Here is a 7211-nt window from a genome sequence, read left to right as displayed (position 1 = left end):
GGTGGATAAGCTTTTTGATGTGCTGCTGGATTCGGTTTGCCAGTATTTCATTGAGGATTTTTGCATTGGTGTTCATCAGGGATATTGGTCTAAAATTCTCTTTTTTGTGTGTGTCTCTGCCAGGCTTTGGTGTCAGGATGATGTTGGCCTCATAAAATGAGTTAGGGAGGATTCCCTCTTTTACTATTGATTGGAATAGTTTCAGAAGGAATGGTACCAGCTCCTCCTTGTACCTCTGGTAGAATTCGGCTGTGAATCCGTCTGGTCCTGGACTTTTTTTGGTTGGTAGGCTATTAATTATTGCCTCAATTTCAGAGCCTGCTATTGGTCTATTCAGGGATTCAAATTCTTCCTGGTTTAGTCTTGGGAGAGTGTATGCGGTCATGAATTTATCCATTTCTTCTATGTTTTCCAGTTTATTTGCGTAGAGGTGTGTACACATAGTATTCTCTGATGGTAGTTTGTATTTCTGTGGGGTCGGTGGTGATATCCCCTTTATCATTTTTCATCGTGTCTATTTGATTCTTCTCTCTTTTCTTCTTTATTAGTCTTGCTAGCGGTCTATCAATTTTGTTGATCTTTTCAAAAAACCAGCTCCTGGATTCATTGATTTTTTGAAGGTTTTTTCTTCTGTCTCTATCTCCTTCAGTTCTGCTCTGATCTTAGTTATTTCTTGCCTTCTGCTAGCTTTAGAACGTGTTTCCCCTTGCATCTCTAGTTCTTGTAAATGTGATGCAATTCACTGTTAAGGGGTTTCCAGAATATGACTGTCAACAATGCCCATTAATTTCTTTGCACTTCAGTTTCCATACTCTCATTGGAAGACAGTGATTTTGCTGTCGTTTTGGGTACTTTTTCTTACTGACATATCGGGCCTTTGGACCTAAACATTAATTAAGTTTAACTCCAACATTTTCAGGGTACCTGAACAGGGAATTAGTGTCAGGACTATAAGATTTTCATAGACAGAGCAATACATTGATCTAATCATTCAGAACTTTATATTTAAGGTAGGATTAAAATGCTCTCCGCGGGGCAATCTTCAGATTTCCTAGATAGCTGAGATACTTGAGGTTTCCTAGGTAGCTGAGTGTTTGTAACACACAACGGTAAGTATGGGAAATGTAGGTGTGGTGTGATTTATCCTCAGATTGTTAGTTAAGATAAGGTATCATAATAGAGGAAAACAAAGGTGGGGCCTCTTTGCATCACATTTATTATCACAGCATCCTACAGGCTTTATTGCATGACACTGAGGAAAAGAATATTATCATTTCCTTATTTATCGTTATTGTTTGGCTGCTCCAGTCGACATCCTTGGTATTTTTTAGTAGCTGACCTGGAAGCTGATCTCCAAGTGTTGTCTCAGTCAAAGACTGGGGATGAATGCAGAGATGGTCCTGGTGTCCAGGGGAAGATTCTGCCAAAATCAGAGCAATTTAAAATGCCAGAAGGAGGTATGTTACCCATTAAGATTCAGAATTACATGCTTTCTGTATTCCATAATATTACACTTTTGATAATGAAAAGAGAGTACATTACTGCCCCTTTAAAAACAGAGTCCAAATGCATACTTTCTCGGGAAGGTAGGTGAGACCCCAGAAGCCTGAGTGCAAAACTCAAAGACTATCAGATACAGACACTAATTGGGTCAAAGCCATATTGAATCATGAAATAGAAGCGGGGGCTCACGCCTGTCATCCTAGCACTTTGGGAGGCCGAGGCGGGCGGATAATTTGAGGTCAGGAGTTCGAGACCAGCCAGGCGGGTGAAACCCAGTCTCTACTAAAAATACAAAAATTTATCCGGGCTTCGTGGCAGGCGCCTGTAATCCCATCTACTCGGGAGGGTGAGGCAGGAGAATTGCTTGAACCTGGGAGGTGGAGGTTGCTGTGAGCCAAGATCGTGCCACTGCACTCCAGCCTGGGCAACAGAGTGAAACTCCGATCTGAGGTTGAAAAAAAAAGAGGAAAGAAAAGGAAAGCATTTTCTTACTTCTGAGTATAACCAACAGCTAAAAATTTGTAGATTATTTTCTACTTTCTGCTTTTCACAAATACGTAATACATTTGTAATACCACTTTGTATGAAACATGCTGACCCTGAAGGAGAATCTAATACCAGCTCTAACGTTATTAGTGAGATTCTGGACAAATCACATAAATCCTACACCAACTTTTGCTTTTACTGAAAGGAGTGAATGCATATCAGATAGATTAAACCCATTTCATTGCTGATTTCTGCATGTTCCGGTTCTGTTGGAGAAAGTACAAAGATATTCCAATTTTCATGATTTGTTTATCATAACAATCAGCTTCAGTCCAATTATAATATCCGAGTTCAGATTTCATTGCTCCTAAGTAAATGAGCCGGCACTCTACTTGATATTTGTTTTCCTGTATGGAGACCTTATGAGTGTTCTTGGATTTTGTCAAATCCTGAATTCTCTCAGGCTCTTAAGCAATGATTGCTTTTTTTTTTTTTTTTTTTTTTTTTTTTTTCAGAAGGAGTCTCGCTCTGTTGCCCAAGCTGGAGTGCAGTGGCCTGATCTCGGTTCACTGCGACCTCCACCTCCCGGTTTCAAGGGATTCTCATGCCTCAGACTCCTGTGTAGCTGGGAATACAGGTGTGTGTCACCATGCCCAACTATTTTTGTGTTTCTAGTAGAGACGGGGTTTCACCATGTTGGCCAGCTGGCTCGAACTCCTGATCTCAAGTGATCCCCCGGCCTCAGCCTCCAAAGTGCTGGGATTATAGGTGTGAGTCACCTCCCTTGCCGGACCCAATGACTGCATTTTAAAGTCTTCCCGCAGTGAGGCCTTGAATGACCGAATAATAAAATGGAAAGAGACAGTCAAGTTTTTTGTGGCCCATGAAGTAGGCAGCATGCATATAGGTCAGTGATGCTCCGGTGGTTGGAAGATGCCTGTGCTAAGCATGCTCCCTGCCCTCCTGTCAGTCTTTATGAGCTACTGTGTGTAATTAGATTGAAGACACATACGGCAACCTCTAACCATACAGAGGTTATATATTACAGGTTTCTGCCTTGAGTCATCAGATGTTACGACTTAAAGTTCAAAAACTAAACATACTAAGTCCTGAGTAGTCCACATAAGTATCTTTCACCATATTTTCCAAATTGCTGACTTAATTAGAGAATTTCTGAATTTAAAGGAAGCACTGCCTGTTTAGGGGAGAAATTACCTAAATGTTTTTACTCCACACTTCTGAACCACTCCATTAGGCTATCAACATTAAAAGACTGTTTTCAGACGATTTCCAGGAGCCTATTGAACCAGCCTCATTTGTCTTAGGACAGTCATAGCATTAATGTATATCTTATTAAATAGATAGCAAATTCCGTGATACAGGAAAATAACATTAAGAAAGAGCAAAAGAATAAAAGTCACAGAATAAACTTAAGGGAAAAAGGGAAAAAGAAACAGGCAGTAAATGAAAGGTATGAATCATTAACAAAGGAAAACTAATTTGATATTAATAATTTAATAGAATGTTCTTTTGAGAAATAGCTAGGAAGAGCCTCCAGTGTAACAATCTTGAAGAAAATGGAAAGGCACAACACAGAATACGAACAAGACACAGATATTGAATGTAGGGCATAATTGAAAGGGAATACATTCTTGAACACTGATGTTTTCAGAGTGTGGAGGAGATGGTTGATATGCTAGGAATGCCTACATTGTTTAATATATCCCCGAAATACCTGAATATCTGCACATCAAAAAGACTGTGAAGGACTTGGGAATTTGCCAGTTGTACCTCAAAAACAGTCACTTTTTTTTTTTTTTTTTGAGACGGAATCTCGCTCTGTCGCCCAGGCTGGAGTGCAGTGGCACCATCTCGGCTCGCTGCAAGCTCCACCTCCCGGGTTCACGCCATTCTCCTGCCTCAGCCTCCGAGCAGCTGGGACTACAGGCGCCCGCCACCACGCCTGGCTAATGTTTTGTATTTTAGTATAGACGGGGTCTCGCCGTGTTAGCCGGGATGGTCTTGATCTCCTGACCTCATGACCCACCCGCCTCGGACTCCCAAAGTGCTGGATTAGAGGCGTGAGCCAGAGCACCATCAGCCAAAAACAGTCACTTTTAGAAGCAAATATTTAGCTTTCCAGATGTGTTATTCTCCGTTTTCGTTTCCCTCTCCATTTCTTTTTCTTTGCCACACTGCTTATGATGTATAACTCTTTCACGTTTTAATGACAATAATGAGAGTGATATATTAAACTTATATTGCCATTTAATTAATTATACAAATGGGAATACTTTCCGTTGAAAAATGTGTCATTATTCATAACGACCTGATGACTATAGGTGAAAACTGGATGCAAATTGTTAGTGTTGTCAAAAAAGAACAAAGAGGGTAACTAGCCCAAAGCAATATTATTGCACTTCTGCACAATAGACAAAATACAAATACAATACTGGCCTTTCTATTCATTTCACTTGAATTTCCTAATGTATTTCCTAATGTATCTTTACTGTTTTCAGATACATTATGGCAAACATACTTTTTCAGACTATTTGCAGGAGCCTATTGGACATCCAGATGATAGTTTCAGCCAAAACACTAAATTATACTTTTTCACAAATTTTCTTTCGGTTGCTGAGGTTTTTTTGTGTTTTGGTTGTATTTTGAGTAAACCTACACAGGTTTGCTATCTACTTTAACCCCTTTTAATAGGTTCGCTTGATTTAGTGTGTTCTGGTTGCAGACTGTCTTTTGGTTTCCTTCTAGCACCAAAAGGAGGGTGTGTTTTAAAAATGTTGTTAGTTCTAGATCCTACCCTGTCTCCTTACAGGCAATGGCATGACACAGCCATGGGATTCCATCCTGCCTCTCACACACTGGCCTTGAGATGGTGGGCAGATACTTATAGCCTAGGGAACATTTCCCCATTTCTAAAGTAGACATTAGAATATTTACACTAAATACTTGCTATGAAGAATAATTAATAACATAGGAAGTAGGCATGATATTGTAGAAAATTACTAGTTTCTTTCCTTAATCCTTTAAATTTCAAATATTTCATTCCATTTTTGTTTACAACTACATCTCTAGTATGTGATAACTGCTTTGGATTTCAAGTAGGAATATCAATCTACCTTTGTTTATGCATTTGACTTCAGAACTGATTTGTTGTAAATATGTAAATTAATAACAGTGTAGCTGGTATCAGACATGGCATTGCTTCTGAAGTTTGATTTGTAAATCACCGAGGTGTGACAGGGCCAACCTTATATCAGTAGTATGTGCTGAAAACTTGTTTGGTGTGTGTGATGCCATGAAGAATAAGTCTATCCAGTTAGTTGACACCACACAACTCATTATCATAGAGTTTCAAGCTCAGGCAGTTCCTAAGCAGCCCTCCGGTGGCTAACGGGGCCAAAAAGATCACCAGTGGCGGTGTTATTTTGTTTTGTCATATGTGCATGGATTTGGCGGGTAAGAAGACAATGAGCCCAAATGGATCGAAGTGGTTAATTACTTGCAGACCGAACAGAAGCAAGATCGACTTGTGTCAGCACTGTGTCCCTACTCCCACAGTATGACACAGAATTGGAGATACTCAGTGAGAACACAGATTGGTGGGTCCCTCTGCCTGTGATCAGCCCATAGTCATACCCTAGGCCGTTTGAAACCACACTGACCTGAACCCAAGCTTACATCTGACCGAGCTGTGACTATGGGACAGCAGGGGCGACCCAGCTCCTGACATCCTACAGAGAAACACCTGGGGATGTCATCCACCTTGTGAATAGAGGAACTAGTGTCAATGACTACCCTGAATTGACTACCTGCTGACAGTTCCACTACATGAAAGATGCAAATCAATTGTTTGACTGGACGAGGAACCCTAGAGGGATAGGTCCCTCAGGGGTGCCCACACGGGGGCCTTGGCCAGCTCCTGCCTGATGACTGTATGTCCTGCTGGGGGTTCCCTAACAAGGGTAAACTCTTGGTGTCCAGGGGTATCACCTGTGTCCTCTGGGGTTGTTCTTACCTGTATGCCCTGACTATCCCATCACTGTCTCATCCCGGAAGGCTTTCACATCAGCTTCGGCTTCCTGGCCAGACTTGTGCTGAGCCTGAAACACTGGTTTGGGTTGGACAATAATGGTTAATACAGAATCTTAGTTAGGAAGTCACCTGCCTTTGTCAGATAGATTTTCATCATTATTAGGATTTGTATAAGATGGCTATGATGGGAAAGCTGATGTGTCAACTTTGCTAGACCACGATGCATGAGAAATGTTCACTTTGACCAGGGTAGATGTCGCTGTGAAGGGTTTTCTTTACATGAGAAGTAGCATTTAAATCAGCAGACTTTCAGTAAACCTAATTGGCCTCCCCGTGTGTAGAGTTTTACCTCAAAATACACCAAAACACCAAAAAACCTCAGCAACCGAAGAAATTTGTGAAAAACGTATAATTTAGTGTTTTGGCTTGAACTATCATCTGGATGTCCAATAGGCTCCTGCAAATAGTCTGAAAAGTATGTTTTGCCATAATGTATCTGAAAACAGTTTAAGATACATTAGAAATACATTAGGAAATTCAGTGAGATCAAAGCCAGTATTGTATTTGTATTTTGTCTATTGTGCAGAAGTGCAATAATATTGCTTTGGGCTAGTTTACCCTTCTTTGTTCTTTTTTGACATACACTAACAATTTGCATCCAGTTTTCACCTATAGTCATCAGGTCGTTATGAATAATGACACATTTTTCAACGGAAAGTATTCCCATTTGTATAATTAATTAAATGGCAATATAAGTTTTAATATATCACTCTCATTATTGTCATTAAAACGTGAAGAGTTATACATCATAAGCAGTGTGGCAAAGAAAGAAAATGGAGAGGGAAACGAAAACGGAGAATAACACATCTGGAAAGCTAAATATTTGCTTCTAAAAGTGACTGTTTTTGGCTGAGTGCTCTGGCTCACGCCTCTAATCCCAGCACTTTGGGAGTCCGAGGCGGGTGGGTCATGAGGTCAGGAGATCAAGACCATCCCGGCTAACACGGCGAGACCCCGTCTATACTAAAAATACAAAACATTAGCCAGGCGTGGTGCGGGCGCCTGTAGTCCCAGCTGCTCGGGAGGCTGAGGCAGGAGAATGGCGTGAACCCGGGAGGTGGAGCTTGCAGCGAGCCGAGATGGTGCCACTGCACTCCAGCCTGGGCGACAGA

This window comes from Trachypithecus francoisi, unplaced genomic scaffold (genome assembly GCF_009764315.1).
Source record: "Trachypithecus francoisi isolate TF-2019V2 unplaced genomic scaffold, Tfra_2.0 Contig01074, whole genome shotgun sequence".
Lineage (NCBI taxonomy): Eukaryota > Metazoa > Chordata > Mammalia > Primates > Cercopithecidae > Trachypithecus > Trachypithecus francoisi.
Note: the sequence above shows the minus strand (reverse complement) of the source record.